Genomic DNA, 15,910 nt, shown 5'->3' with positions numbered 1-15,910 from the left:
CAAATGGACAGCTAACATCAAAAACATCATTAAAAAAGGACAACAAAGAATGTTCTTTCTGCGCCAACTCAGTAAGCTCAAACTGCCCAAGGAGCTGCTGATCCAATTCTACAGAGGAATTATTGAGTCTGTCATTTGCACCTCTATAACTGTCTGGTTTGGTTCTGCAACCCAACAAGAAAAACACAGACTTCAGAGGATAATTAGAACTGCAGAAAAAATAATTGCTACCAACTTGCCTTCCATTGAGGACCTGTATACTGCACGAATCAAGAAGAGGGCCGTGAAAATATTTGCAGATCCCTCGCATCCTGGACATAAACTGTTTCAACTCCTTCCCTCAAAACGACGCTATAGAGCACTGCAGACCAGAACAACTAGACACAAGAACAGTTTTTCCCCGAAGGCCATCACTCTGCTAAACAAATAATTCCCTCAACACTGTCAGACTATTTACTAAATCTGCACTACTATTAATCGTTTCACAGTTCCCATCGCCAATCTCTTTCCACTTATGACTGTATGACTATAACTTGTTGCTGGCAATCCTTATGATTTATATTGATATATTGATCATCAATTGTGTTGTAAATGTTGTACCTTGATGAACGTATCTTTTCTTTTCTTTTATGTACACTGAGAGCATATGCACCAAGACAAATTCCTTGTGTGTCCAATCACACTTGGCCAATAAAAAATTCTATTCTATTCTATTCTATTCAAACAATGTACTCTGAGTGGTATACACAAACAAAAAAGATATTGTTATGTATTCATGTTTGTACCTTTAAATATTTGAGCGGGAAATCAGCACGTTGCTGATTGGACGAAGCCTCCAGCAGAACTGTATAAAAGGAGAGGTTTTTCCCCCAGCCTGTTGCTGGGTTCACCCTATATTAAAGAGCTGTTGTCACTACCCTGGTCTCCAGCCTCGTTACTTCCAGAACTTAACATTGGCGACGAAGGTGGGATCTCGAGGCTAAGGAGAACCAGAACCGAGCTGAAGCACGATAGACCCGAACCCAGCAAACTCAGGGCAGAAAAGCGGAGATGGCCAGTTACACTCCCGCACCGCTTGACCGGCTAAGAGAAATGGGAACGATATGACCCGTTTGAAAGCTTTCTAGAAGCCAACGAACTGCAAGGAGTTCCAGATAACCGAAAAGGGCTTATTTCTTAAGCCACTGTGGTCCGGAGGTCATCGATATCGCGAAGCCCTGGCAGAGCCAACGCCGTTGCAGTCGGTGTCGTGGCCAACTCTACAGACTTTACTAAAAACCACTGCACCAACGCCGTCCAAATACGTGCGGCGGTTTGAATTGGAGAGCGAAGGCAGATGGAGGGCGAATCCATCGGTGACTACATGGCCGCCTAAGAAAGCGCCCAAGGACTGCGGATACCGCGACCCAGACGAGGTGCTCCTCGAGCAACTCATCCGAGGTCAAAGACATCCGTTTGCGGCGGCGGCTGCTAGCAAAGAGCAACCTAACGCTGGCCAACGCCTGGACGGCCAGAGCACATGAAATGTCCACCCAAGCGGCGGAGACACTGCAGAAGCCTGTCCCACCAAAGGCGAGCAAGGCAACCCCGTGCACCAGGAGGAGGTTCAGACCGAATCCGACGGTGAAGATGAGGAAGGGTCTGCCGAACCGAGAAACGCGACAAAGGGGACCGAGACGAATGCGGAAGCTGCGGAGGTCAACACCAGCGCCAACGCTGCAAGTTTAAGACGCGACATGTCGGTGTGGGAAGAAAGGGCACCTAGCTCAAGTTTGTCGAGCGCCCAACCTTCCCGCCGAAAATTCAAATCGCCAATCAGAGCGGAATCGGCAAGGCGACCCGCGATTGGCTCAAACAAAAAGGCGCGGATTCCAACCAAACAACTGTGGTCATAGGCCGCGACCCAAAGTGGAGAAGAAGATCTTCACCAAGCCAAAAATAGAGGGAGTACGGTGCCGGCTTGAAGTAGACACGGGATCAGCGATCACCATCATGTCCTGGGACACTTTGGCGAAGTCGCTGCCGTCCGTCAAGCGCCACCTGCAAGCACAACGGCCACGAGTCCACGACTACCAGGGAATCGATCCCTGTTCGAGGACCACCTCCGTCCGAGTCGAGTACGGTCCACACAAGAAGACCCTGCCGATCACGATCGTCGAAGGGACCCTGCCCAGTCTGTTGGGACTAGACTGGTTTCGTGCCCTGGGCATGGGAGTGACTGGCATCTACAGAAGTGACTGTAACCTGAAAGACATTCTCTTTAACGAGTTCAAGATGTCTTCAAGGACTGCCTGGGCAAGTACAAGGGACCCCTATTTCCTTCAACTTAGACCCCAGGTAGCCCCCATTAGGCTTAAGGCGAGGAGAGTCCTTTGCCCTAAAACCAAAATCGATAAGGAGCTAGATAAGCTCATTAATCAGGGATTTTGGTGCCAGTCGATCACGCAAAGTGGGAGACGCCAATCGTCACCCCAATAAACCGGACGGGTCAATTAGAATTTGCGCTGACTACAAGGCGCTTAACAAAGCCTTACAGAAAAGCGCTTACCCAGTTCCCGTGGTGCAACACTTATTGCACTCTTTGGGGCAAGGGCAAGTCTTTGCAAAGTTAGACTTGGCCCAAGCCTACCAACAACTGCCCGTAGACGCCCGCACAGCCGAAGCCCAAACGATTGTAACGCACAGGGGGGCCTTCAAGTGCACCCGATTGCAATTTGGGGTCAGTGTGGCACCAGGGCTGTTCCAAAACCTAATGGAACGACTACTGCAGGGGCTCCCAGGGGTAGTCCCCTACTTCGATGATGTCCTAATTTCAGGGGAAAACATGGAGGAATTGGGGGAGCGGTTAAGAAAGGTTTTGGGCATTTTCCGGACAGCCGGATTAAAAGTCAAGGCAAACAAATGCCAGATAGGGGTCGAATCCGTCGATTTCTTGGGCTACCGGATAGACAAGAAAGGAATTCACCCTACTGAGAGCAAGGTCAAGGCAATTAGGAAGGCTCCAGCGCCCAAAAACAAAGCAGAGCTGCAGGCATTCCTGGGGTTGGTGAATTTTTACGCGGTCTTTTTAAAGAACAAAGCAACTGCTATGGAACCGCTGCATAGGCTCTTAGGAAAAATACTGTTTGGTCTTGGGAAAGTCAGAAAATAGGGCTTTTGAAGCAGTAAAGAACCTGCTCTCAAGTGATAGCCTGCTCATCCAATATCACAACTCATTACCCCTAGTGCTGGTTTGCGATGCCTCCCTTATGGGGTGGGGCTGTACTCAGCCATAGACTTCAAACGGCACAGAAGCCCCTATAGCTTTTACTCTAGAACGATGTCCTCCCAGAGAGGAACTACAGCCAATTAGATAAAGAAGCACTAGCCATTGTGTCAGGGGTTAAAAATTCCACGAATATGTCTTTGGGCGGAATTTTGAAATCGTGACTGACCACAGACCGCTACTAGGATACTGGCTGGCGACCGCCCAACGCCTGTGGCACTTTCGCCACGCTTGACCCGATGGACTATATTCTTAGCCGCTTATTCGTACAAGCTGCAGCATCGACCAGGAAAAGAAGTGGGGCATGCAGACGCGTTAAGCCGATGCCCACTACCAGGGGCGATCAAGACCCCACTCCGGGACGCCCATCCTACTTATTGACTCTTTGGACTCTGGCCCAGTCACATCTAAGGAAGTGGCTCGGCATCATACCGACATTGTGTTAAGGACTGTACTCGGTTGGGTACAGAGGGTGGCCCGCTGCGCCGGGCGAGCAGTTCAAGAATTTGTTAAAAAGCGATGAGCTCTCGGCTCAAGGGGTGCCTGTTATGGGGTGATCGTGTAATAATTCCTGATAAATTAAGGGAAAGGTATTGGACCTCCTCCACGAGGTCACCCAGGGATCGAAGGATGAAGGGTTAGCTAGAAGCTATGTGTGGTGGCCACTCATGGACGCAGAGATTGCTGAGAGGGTAGGGAAATGCCAGGCTTGCCAAGAGTCCAGACCTCTACCCCAACGCCCCAGTCAGAGAATGGGAAAAGCCCCAAGGGCCCTGGTCAAGAATCCACATTGATTTTGCTGGCCCTTTCCACGGCCAAACGTTCCTAGTGGTTGTGATGCATTCTCAAATGGTTGGAGATCATACTCATGAAATCCACTATGGCCGAAGCAGTAATCGCAGCCCTCGCCACCTATTCGCAACTCACGGGTTGCGGACACTCTGGTGTCCGACAATGAGCCGCAATTCACGGCAGCCCAGTTTGAAGAATACCTGGCAGAGGAGGGCATCCGACATGCCCTCTCTGCGCCTTTCCACCCTGCGTCGAATGGCCTTGCAGGCGTTCCGTCCGGGCGCTAAGGAGGCATTGTCAGGCTCAAGCCAGGTGACTGGCAAACAAAGATAGATTTCTTTCTGGCTGTTCAGCACAGAACCCCAAGCACGGCTACAGGCAGAAGCCCAGCCGAATTGTTGATGGACGGAAACTCCGGTGCCCACTTGACCGTTTGAATCCCATTACACACCAGAGGGTTACAAGGGGAACTAGAAAAACAAGGAAATGGGCATAGGCGACGGTGTGGGCCGAAACTATGGGGACGGCCCTAGTTGGCTCGCAGGACAAATCATAAAGACAACCGCCCAAAATCGTATTTGGTAGAGCTACAAGACAACCGAGTGTGGAGGCGCCACATAGATCAGATAAGGAAACGAATAACTGATCAAACCGAACCAAACGAGACAGATAGTGACCAATCCTTATTTGAACCCACAGCTGACCATAACCCGGAGGCGCAAGACTTAGCTGAGGTCCCGGGGGTCCAGCGGCGCCATCAGGTTCGAGGAATCGGCAGGAAAATCACAAAAGTAATCCAAGGCCGGATGGCCAAGAAAAAGAGTCTGCAAATAATCCAGGGCCCGTTGGCCTAGAGAAAGAGCTGGGAGGAGAAAACAGCCCCTCCGACCAGCTCAAAACACCACCCAGAACTGAACCACGCAGGTCTGAAAGAACTAGGAGACGCCCAGGTTATTTGCGTGACTACGTCGAATAAGGACATGTAAATAAAATGTAAATAGAGGCAAAGTGTTTTCTGGGAGGGGAGGAGTGTTATGTATTCATGTTTGTACCTTTAAATATTTGAGCGGGAAATCAGCACGTTGCTGATTGGACGAAGCCTCCAGCAGAACTGTATAAAAGGAGAGGTTTTTCCCCCAGCCTGTTGCTGGGTTCACCCTATATTAAAGAGCTGTTGTCACTACCCTGGTCTCCAGCCTCGTTACTTCCAGAACTTAACAGATATATATACGAGCTTCCCCCAGGACCTCGACAACTTCCTGATCTTCGAACCTTCCGCCGCGAGCTTAAGACACATCTATTTATTTGCGCAGGACTGGACTAGAATTTTTAAATTTTTAAATATTTAAATTTTAAATCTGGTTTTAATGGGGTTTTATTATTTATATCTCTATTTTAAATATTCGGCCTTTGTAATAAGTTTTTTAAATTAATGTTTTATTCTGTATATATATACATTTTATATGGCTGTAAACCGCCCTGAGTCCCTAGGGAGATAGGGCGGTATAAAAGTGTGAACAAATAAATAAATAAATAAATAAATATTTATAGTGTCATATCCACAGTCTTTATCACATTTGTAAACTGTACTGATTTGTGAATGAGATTTTCTTCCACTTTCTTTGATAATGACCTCAAATTCTCAATCCATCAGATGAAAAAGGAATTTTGCCTCAAGTAAACTTCTTTAGGGTCTTATCACTGTCCTTTTATAGTGACTTCATTAATAATGCTATAGTGCACATACTTGAAATCCCATTGCCAATTCCTAAATCCAAACAATTTATGCACAAAATAAAATAGTCCCAGTCCCAATAAGATCCCTGAAGATACTTTGAGAATTCTTTGGTCTGATGGTTAAGGCAGCAGGCTAGACTCCAGGAAGCTGTAAATTCTAGAGTGCTGACAGTGTTATATACCATCTGTAAAATATTTTGTACTCAAAATACAAATTTCCCTCAAATTATAGCTTTAATTTTATTAATATTTTATAGCTATCTCCACTGTTCCATTGTAGCTACTTCTTTGAACCTCTGCATCCATTTTATCACAGTTTTTAATTTGTTCTGTCTCAGCATCATATTTTAATAACAATTTATGATGATCTTGATTCTGTGTAAGTGTTTCAAATTCTGTCATTTTTCTCAAGGTACCTCCTTTTTTTGGAGATCACTTTTATGCTTTCAATAATGTATAGGTACATTAGCCATGATATATTCCTATCTTCATTAAGCAATGCTGTGGTCTCTTTAATGTGTCTTCTGAACTGGATCTACCATACTGGCATATGTGATTATATCTTCCCTGTTGTAATTTCTCCTTTGAATAAAGGTGTTTGATGGTGATAACTAATGGTGAAATTACCAGATAATAATAATAATAATAATAATAATAATAATAATAATAATAATAATAATAATAATAATAATAATAATAATAATAATAATAATTTATTTGTCACAACAATATATATAAGCATAAGCATGAAATAACTATACGATATATAAGCATATATATAAGCATAAGTATGTAATAACTATATTAATTGGATATAATGAAAGGGAGTTGCACTATATATAAGAAATAACTACATCTCAACAGAAATATGAAAATCATCTTGAATGTATTTGGGTCAATATAAAAGGGGTGAAAAACGATATTGCCATAGGTCTATACTATAGGCCACCCAACCAGAGGAAGTAGATGAACTTTTTGCTAGTCAGCTAACTAAGGTATGTAGGAAGCACATCACAGTAGTAATGGAGGATTTTAACTACCCTGACATCAACTGAGAAACAAACTCTGCACCAAGTGGAAGATCCAACAGGTTCCTAACAAACCTAGCAGACAACTTTGTTTCCCAAAAAATAGAGAAGGCAACAAGGGGATCAGCCATACTGGACTTAATTCTCATTAACAGAGATGAAATGATAGAAAGTGTTGAAGCTACAGGAACCTTGGGGGCAAGTGACATGCAATATTGGAATTCGACATTAAGCAAATACAAGTAGTAGAACAAAGTCAAACTAGAGTCTTGGACTTTAAGAGAGCTAATTTCAATAAACTTAGAGAGAGCTTGAGAAGGATTCAATGGATGAGAATCCTCAGAGGAAAAACAACTCAAGAAGCTTGGGAAATTTTGAAAAGTGAGATTATAAAAGCGCAGTCTAGCACAATACCAATGAAGAAGGAAAATAATAGATCTCAAAAGAAACCCACATGGATGCATAAAGAACTATCTGACAAATTGAAAGACAAAAAGGACAAGTATAAAAAGTGGAAAGAGGGGCAAATAACTAAGGCAGAATATCAGCAAATAGCCCAAGCCTGTAAAGATGAAGTGAGGAAAGCTAAGGCTCACAATGAACAAAGGCTAGTGACAAAAGTAAAAAATAACAAAAAAAGCTTCTTCCAACATGTTAAAAACAAGAAAAAAGTCAAGGAAACAATTGGCCCATTGCTGGGAGAAAGTGGCAAGAAGATGACAAGCAACAGGGAGAAAGCAGATATTTTGCATCTGTCTTTACACAAAAGGAAAAAACAATCCAACCTATCAAAAACAGCACTACAAAAAACAGATTAGAAACACAAGTTAAAATGGGGGGGGGAGGAATGGTAAGTGAACACCTGTCTACCCTAGACGAGTTCAAATCACCAGGACCGGATGGATTACACCCCAAGGTTCTGAAGGAACTGGCAGACGTGATCTCAGAACCACTGAACTATATCTTTCAAAGATCCTGGAGCACAGGGGAGCTGCCAGAGGACTGGAAAAGAGCTGATGTAGTTCCCATCTTCAAAAAAGGAAAAAAAAACAGATCCAGGAAACTACAGACCTATCAGCCTGACCTCAATACCGGGGAAGATTCTGGAAAAGATAATCAAGCAACGAATCACCGAACACCTAGAAGCAAACAAAGTAATAACCAAAAGCCAACATGGGTTTCTCAAAAACAGATCATGCCAGACTAATCTTATCGCATTCTTTGACAAAATGACAAAATTAGTAGACTAGAGAAATGCTGTCGATATAATTTACTTGGACTTCAGCAAAGCATTTAATAAAGTAGATCATCACCTACTACTAGATAAAGTAGAAAAATGTGGGTTAGACAGCACCACCACCAGATGGATTCGTAACTGGCTGACCAACCGCACTCAACGTGTAGTCCTCAACGGAACTACATCCACATGGAGGGAAGTATGCAGTGGATTACCCCAAGGCTCTGTTTTAGGCCCAGTACTCTTCAACATCTTCATCAATGACTTGGACGAGGGGATAGATGGGGAACTCATCAAATTTGCAGATGACACCAAGCTGGCAGGAATAGCCAACACTTGAGCCAGAAGATAGGCTCAAGTTACAGAAAGATCTTGACAGACTTGAACATTGGGCGCTATCTAACAAAATGAAATTCAACAGTGAAAAAAGTAAGGTTCTACATTTAGGCAAAAAAACCAAAATGCACAGGTACAGTATATGTGGTACCTTGCTTAATAGTAGTACCTGTGAGAGGGATCTTGGAGTCCTAGTGGACAACCATTTAGATATGAGCCAGCAGTGTGCAGCTGCTGCTAAAAAAGCCAACACAGTTCTGGGCCGCATAAACAGAGGGATAGAATCAAGATCATGTGAAGTGTTAGTGCCACTTTATAATGTCTTGGTAAGGCCACACTTGGAATACTGCATTTAGTTTTGGTCGCCACGATGTAAAAAAGATGCTGAGACTCTAGAAAGAGTGCAGAGAAGAGCAACAAAGATGATTAGGGGACTGGAGGCTAAAACATATGAAGAACAATTGCAGGAACTGGGTATGTCTAGTTTAATGAAAAGAAGGACTAGGGGAGACATGATAGCAGTGTTCCAATATCTCAGGGGCTGCCACAGAGAAGTGGGAGTCGGGCTGTTCTCCAAAGCACCTGAGGGTAGAACAAGAAGCAATGGGTGGAAACTGATCAAGGAAAGAAGCAACTTAGAACTAAGGAGAAATTTCCTGACAGTTAGAATAATTAATAAGTGGAACGACTTGCCTGCAGAAGTTGTGAATGCTCCAACACTGGGAATTTTTAAGAAAATGTTGGATAACTATCTGTCTGAGATGGTGTAGAATTTCCTGCCTGGGCAGGGGGTTGGACTAGAAGGCCTCCAAGGTCCCTTCCAACTCTGTTGTTTATTATATTATATTATTTTATATTATATTATATTATATTATATTATATTATATTATATTATATTATATTATATTATATTATATTATATTATATTATATTATATTATTATATTATATTATATTATATTATATTATATTATATTATATTATATTATATTATATTATATTATATTTTTTTATATTATATTATATTATATTATATTATATTATATTATATTATATTATAACATTAGGACAGGAACGGTAGGTTCCAACTATTTGTATTGTAATATGTCCCTTTATTTGTTTTCTTCTCTTATTTCTACTACAGATTAACAGAGTTGGAAGGGACCTTGGAGGTCTTCTAGTCCAACCCTCTGCTTACACAGGAAACCTTACACCACTTCAGACAAATGGTTATCCAATCTCCTCTTAAAACCTTCCAGCATTGGAGCAGTCACAACTTCTGCAGGCAAGTTGTTCCACTGATTAATTGTTCTAACCATCAGGAAATTTCTCCTTAGTTCTAAGTTGCTTCTCTCCTTGATTAACATAACATAACATCAGAGTTGGAAGGGACCTTGGAGGCCTTCTAGTCCAACCCCCTGCCCAGGCAGGAAACCCTACACCATCTCAGTCAGATGGTTATCCAACATTTTCTTAAAAATTTCCAGTGTTGGAGCATTCACAACTTCTGAAGGCAAGTCGTTCCACTTATTACTTGTTCTAACTGTCAGGAAATTTCTCCTTAGTTTCCACCCATTGCTTCTTGTTCTACCCTCAGGTGCTTTGGAGAATAGCTTGACTCCCTCTTCTTTGTGGCAGCCCCTGAGATATTGGAACACTGCTATCATGTCTTCCCTAGTCCTTCTTTTCATTAAACTAGACATACCCAGTTCCTGCAACCGTTCTTCATATGTTTTAGCCTCCAGTCCCCTAATCATCTTTGTTGCTCTTCTCTGCACTCTTTCTATTTATTTCATAAGTACTTATGGAGCTCATTGTCTGAGTTTGCAGGAGTTTGGTTTATGACCATGGGATTCGTTTAGCTATCACGGGAAAAAAAGATGAAAAATCAAGTCGTTCATATAGGTAGTCTGCAGTAGTGGGTTTCAAATCCTGTCGCTACCAGTTTGCTCATGGGCGCACGTGCGCTCACACATGCATGTGATGCTTCTGCGGAGCCTCCCACCTCTGCCACTACTGGTTCATCCGATCGTGGGCGAACCAGTAGCAACCCACCACAGGTAATCTACCTAAGAACCATCATGACTTACAACCATAACAGGCCTGGTTCATTGTGATCATAAATCCATGGACAAATGGTTGCAGAAGTGGATGGAGTTTGCTGAAATGGCAAAATTGACTATTTTGATTAAAGAAAAGATATAAGTACTTTTATTTCCACATAGAAACTGCTTCTGAACTTTGTGCTTGAAGTGGAAAAGAATGAAACTTTGATTTTAGGTTTTACCGATTAGATTGATAGACCTTTATGCAAATGGCTTGTTCACATTATGAAAAAACAAAAAGTTGTGATTTGCTGTTAAAGTCTTATTTTACTGCAACGGAGAGAGTCAGAAGTCAATGTTTCTTTTTCTTTCTTTCTTTTTCTTATTGTTCTTCACTTCTCTTCCCCCTCATCCTCCGCACTGTTTTCTTGTTTATTTTTGTGTTTTGTATTTTATTCTATTTTATAACTCAATAAATTAAAACTACTTATATGAAGTGTTTAGTGGCTTATCATTTTACTTCAAATATATAAGAAATGTTTTAAAACTTGGAAGTGTGAAGAAATGAAGTCGTAGGATAGGACATATCCAAATTTATAATCCTTAACAGTTTTTATAACCCTGGAATGCACCTGAATTCTTACTATCCGTTTATGATCTAAAAGCAACATAAACTATCCTGTTAAAATTTGAAATACCACAGTATTATTGTGTATTTCTGCTTTACAGTCTATTATGATTGGCTCATGATTTTTTCACATCATTATTATAATCAGTATTATTATCAACAACTATTTGTCTTGTGAGTTTTCCATTACCAAATTTTTGAAATTAAAAGAGAAGAGTGATTAGAGGGAAAGTTTAAGTCGCCCCTTCCATAAGATTTAGTTTTGCACTAAAATTGATTTCTCGGATATCTTTGGTTTCATTGAGACTTCTAGAGTTAATTCATATGTGCTATATATGAGATTATATCAGATGCATGGGCCACTGTAAAAATAAAATGCCATTCCTGCTCTGATACTGCAATATCTTGAGGAGCTTATTTTCATGTTGCAGTGGTACAATATTCTACATTTCTCCATCTTTTGTCCCATGAATAGTTAAGAATGTCAGAACAGGGTAAAGAAAAAAGATCATTCAGGGTTTATTATTATTACTATCAAGCTGGTTCTATAGTAGTGCTCAAAATTGTGGAAACCTTTTGGGGAAAGTATTTTTAATAACTAATAACACCACTTTTTTTGGGGGGGGGAGTTTCAAGATAATCATATTCCACTGCTGGAATGGCCTGGGAATAGCCCAGACCTTAACCCAATTAAAAATCTATGGAGCCAACTAAAGAAACTTGTTAGTCAGAAGCAATCCAGTGAAAAAACCCAGTTAATAGAAGCAATCATTCAATCTTGATTTCACATTATAACAGCTGCAGAACTAAAAGACTTGGTTCACTCCATGGGAAGACATTGCTAGGCTGTAATTCATGCTAAAGGTTACCCAACTAAGTATTAACTGATATGATAAATTTTGTATATCTCGTTTTTTCTATGGTAATAATTTTTGTATATCTCATTTTTGCTACATGTTTCACTTTTCTTCTTTATACTGTAACTGCTATTCTAATAGCAAATCCTTCATAAAAGTTATTGCATTACATTCTTGATTAAATTATCTCTCCATTGATATATAATTTTATGGTACTACTGCAGAAAAAGTAGTGTTATTAGCTAGTTTTAGAAAATACACTTTTTCCAAAAGGTTTCCACAATTATGGCCACTACTGTACATGACTTCTGAGAAGCTAAAACTGCTAATTTATAGTTTACTGCTAAGGTTTTATATTGTGGACATAATTTAAATACATTTAGTTGAGAATATCTAGAGATTGTTTTATTTCTGTACATTAAGAATGTTCCTCCTCTCTACATCCAGGCTTCTATTTTTCTGTCTTAGTCCCTTCCATAATCCATCCATCTGCATTGTATCAAAGCCTGTTGAAATGCAGGCTTTCATCACAATGAGAGAGAAGGAATTCAACTAAGCCACATAATAACACAAAAGCTCACCTATAAAATATTCAATTTACTTAACAATGAATGTATGTTGGTTAGTAATGTGTTTTCCATCTTGGCTATTTAACTTTGCAACTTGATTAATGGAGTGGACTACTTAATCAGCACATTTAATCAAATAACAATATATACTATCTTGATCTCTCTTATTACAAACAAGCAACTTGGTCTTCACCTGCATGATGAGAGCATGCAATGCAGGAGGTGTATAAATGCATGCAATTTAGGCAGTTAAGAAAAAAAAATGCTGATCAAAATAATAATATATCTTGTGCATGTTTACCCAAATATCATTACTTCAGGAAGTATTCCCTGACACATTAATTTAAGGCAAAATTCTGTGACAATGGTAAAAATAGTGCCAAGGATCATCATTATGAACAATGCAAGATGCATTGGTTGCCGGTTTGCTTCCAGGGGCAGTTCAAGGTGTTGGTGATCATCTTTAAAGCCCTTCATGGCATGGAATAAAGTGGTTGATCAAGTAGCAACAGATCCCACTTTCCCCACTCTGTCTCCCCCATGTGTCCTTAGTTTTAATGTTTGATTTTAATTATGTTTTAATATGTATGTATGTATTTATTTACTTATTTATTTATGTATTTATTTACTGAATCTGCACTACTATTAATCGTCTCATAGTTCCCATCACCAACCTCTTTCCACTTATGACTGTATGACTATAACTTGTTGCTGGCAATCCTTATGATTTATTTTGATATATTGACCATCAATTGTATTGTAAATGTTGTACCTTGATGAATGTATCTTTTCTTTTATGTACACTGAGAGCATATGCACCAAGATAAATTCCTTGTGTGTCCAATCACACTTGGCCAATAAAATTCTATTCTATTCTATAAAAAAAAAATCTATTCTAAAAGGAACGTGGTGGCTCAGTTGCTAAGATGCTCAGCTTGTCGATCGAAAGGTCGGCAGTTCAGTGGTTCAAATCCCTACTGCTGCGTAATGGGGTGAGCTCCCATTACTTGTCCCAACTTCTGCCAACCTAGCAGTTTGAAAGCACGTAAAAATGCAAGTAGAAAAATAGGAACCACCACAGCGTTCTGTATGCTTTTGGCGTTCAGTCATGCTGGCCACATGACCATCTTCAGACAGCGCTGGCTCTTCGGCTTTGAAACAGAGATGAGCACTGCCCCTTAGAGTCGGGAACGACTAGCACATATGTGCAAGGGAACCTTTACCTTTTATGTATATGTATAGGCATATTTTTATGACTGCAAGCCCCTGAGAGTTAGCCTATGGCAAGATAAGTGGGCAATAAAATAAACAAACAAACAAACTTGATTAAAACTACACCAACTAGACTATCATTGGAATACAAAAGAATTAAAGGCTGTATCAGACTTGGGTTTGAAGCCTAAAATTGACCTTTCCCTAAAGTGGATCACTTTCTCAGCAGTACTGCTAGCACATCTGAGCATCCTGTGGGTTGTTTATGGTCTTCACCCATGTCTATAAGCTGCAGCCATGCCAAATTGCCATTTTAGGAACCTGTTGCTTGATTGCTCCATTAATTGAAGAAATAATGTTTTTCTTGAGGGAAGCATCATATCATTCGTGTAAAGGACATTGTCCAGCAGTTGGTTGGAATGCACTCCTGAGAGACACTGGGGGTAAATGAAAACAAAAAAGCATGTCCACACATTGTTCTCTGGCATATTTTCACTTATTTGGCAGGTTATGGGGAAGTAGTTGTGATGGTAGGAAGATAACATCTGTGACTGGCTGTCTAAAAGTAATTTTTTTTCCTTTGTGTAGGGACAGATGAGGGTACCAAATGTAACCAATATTTTATTGCTCATTCATCTGCCCCTCAAAAAGCTGTATAGCTTTGCACAATATATTTTGTAGTGTTTGTCATGTGTAGTTTGTCATGACTATGAAGCACTGATATATAAGAAATCCATTTTGAATTATATTTAAGAATAAATAGAATTGCAGTCCAGGTCAAAAAGAAAGCATTCAGTCACAGAATGTGACTTACTAATGCATTTTGGGGGGTTGGGAAATCATTCTTTACCAAGCTTCTTATTACGGTAGATACTCTTCCACAAGATGCTTAACAGTACAAATCACTGCCATATAAAACAGTACCAATCTCTGTCAGTAAGCTGTATGTTGTCAGTATAATATTGCCAGAACTCATTGGCAAGCGGACTGAACAAAGAACACAGCTCATACTGAGTCACACTATGAGCACAACTCAATTTCTGGAGTACTCTAAGAGCTAAATGTTCGATTTAATCTAAACCTTTTAAATATATAGAATACCCTTATGCCAGGGGTGAAATCCAGCAGGTTCTGACAGGTTCCTGAGAACCGGTAGTGGAAATTTTGAGTAGTTCGGAGAACTGGTAAATACCACCTCTGGCTGGCCCAGAGTGGGGTGGTAATGGGGATTTTGCAGTATCCTTCCCCTGCCATGCCCACCAAGCTACACCCATCAAGCCACACCACGTCCACCAAGCCACACCCACAGAACCGGTAGTAAAAAAATTTGGATTTCACCACTGCCTTATGCTATTTCTACCCAATATTCCGTGTATCTCAAAAGACTGTAATTATTGGACAATCAAAGGATCCTATTGTATTCCAAATACTATAAGGTCTAGGATATCCTTCTGGGGAAAAAAACTGCTTCTTTGCCCCAGAGAAACAGATAAATATCCGCAGAAGCCGATACCTTCCTCACCAATGCCATCCCCCCATGGTTCATTAGATGTTTGGCACGCCAGTTCTATCCTGACAAGTAAGTGTTCCAGGCCCAATAAAATATTGTTGTTCCACCAGGCTTGCTTCAATGTTTAGTCATAAGAGTCATAGAATAATAACAGAACAGTGGCCTATCTTGACCAAGAGCACATTAGTTATTATCTACAGTGCAAACACCCGCCATTTTATACTAATATTTTGGCAGGAAATCTAAACATAGCACTTAAAGCTACATCATCATTTTGAAATCTAACTGAATCCCTTTCCTTCCAGCTGGTACCAGTGAAAAGTGTCCCAGAACAAAAAAGAAAGCAGAAAAGAAAATTGAAGTTTAGCTGATGGCTTTTGCTCCCTCAGTTCTTTAATAATGAAATTTTGGTAATAGACTATGGTTTTTACCTAGTTCTGAGCTAAGAAATGAAGAGAATTAACACATTATTATATCTTGATCCCTCTTTTATAAGGCAAGGCAGCAAACCTATGTAATCCTCCTGCCTCTTATTTTCCCTGCAACAACTATCCTGTGGAGATAGGTTGGGCTGAGAGAGAGAGTGACTAGGCCAAAGACACCCATCTGGTTTCATGTTTAAAGCATGACTAGAACTCACAGTCTCCTGGTTTCAAGCTCAGCACCTCAATCATTGCACCAAACTGGCTTTCCAT

Source organism: Ahaetulla prasina, chromosome 1 (genome assembly GCF_028640845.1).
Source record: "Ahaetulla prasina isolate Xishuangbanna chromosome 1, ASM2864084v1, whole genome shotgun sequence".
Lineage (NCBI taxonomy): Eukaryota > Metazoa > Chordata > Lepidosauria > Squamata > Colubridae > Ahaetulla > Ahaetulla prasina.
This window is presented reverse-complemented; position numbering follows the sequence as displayed.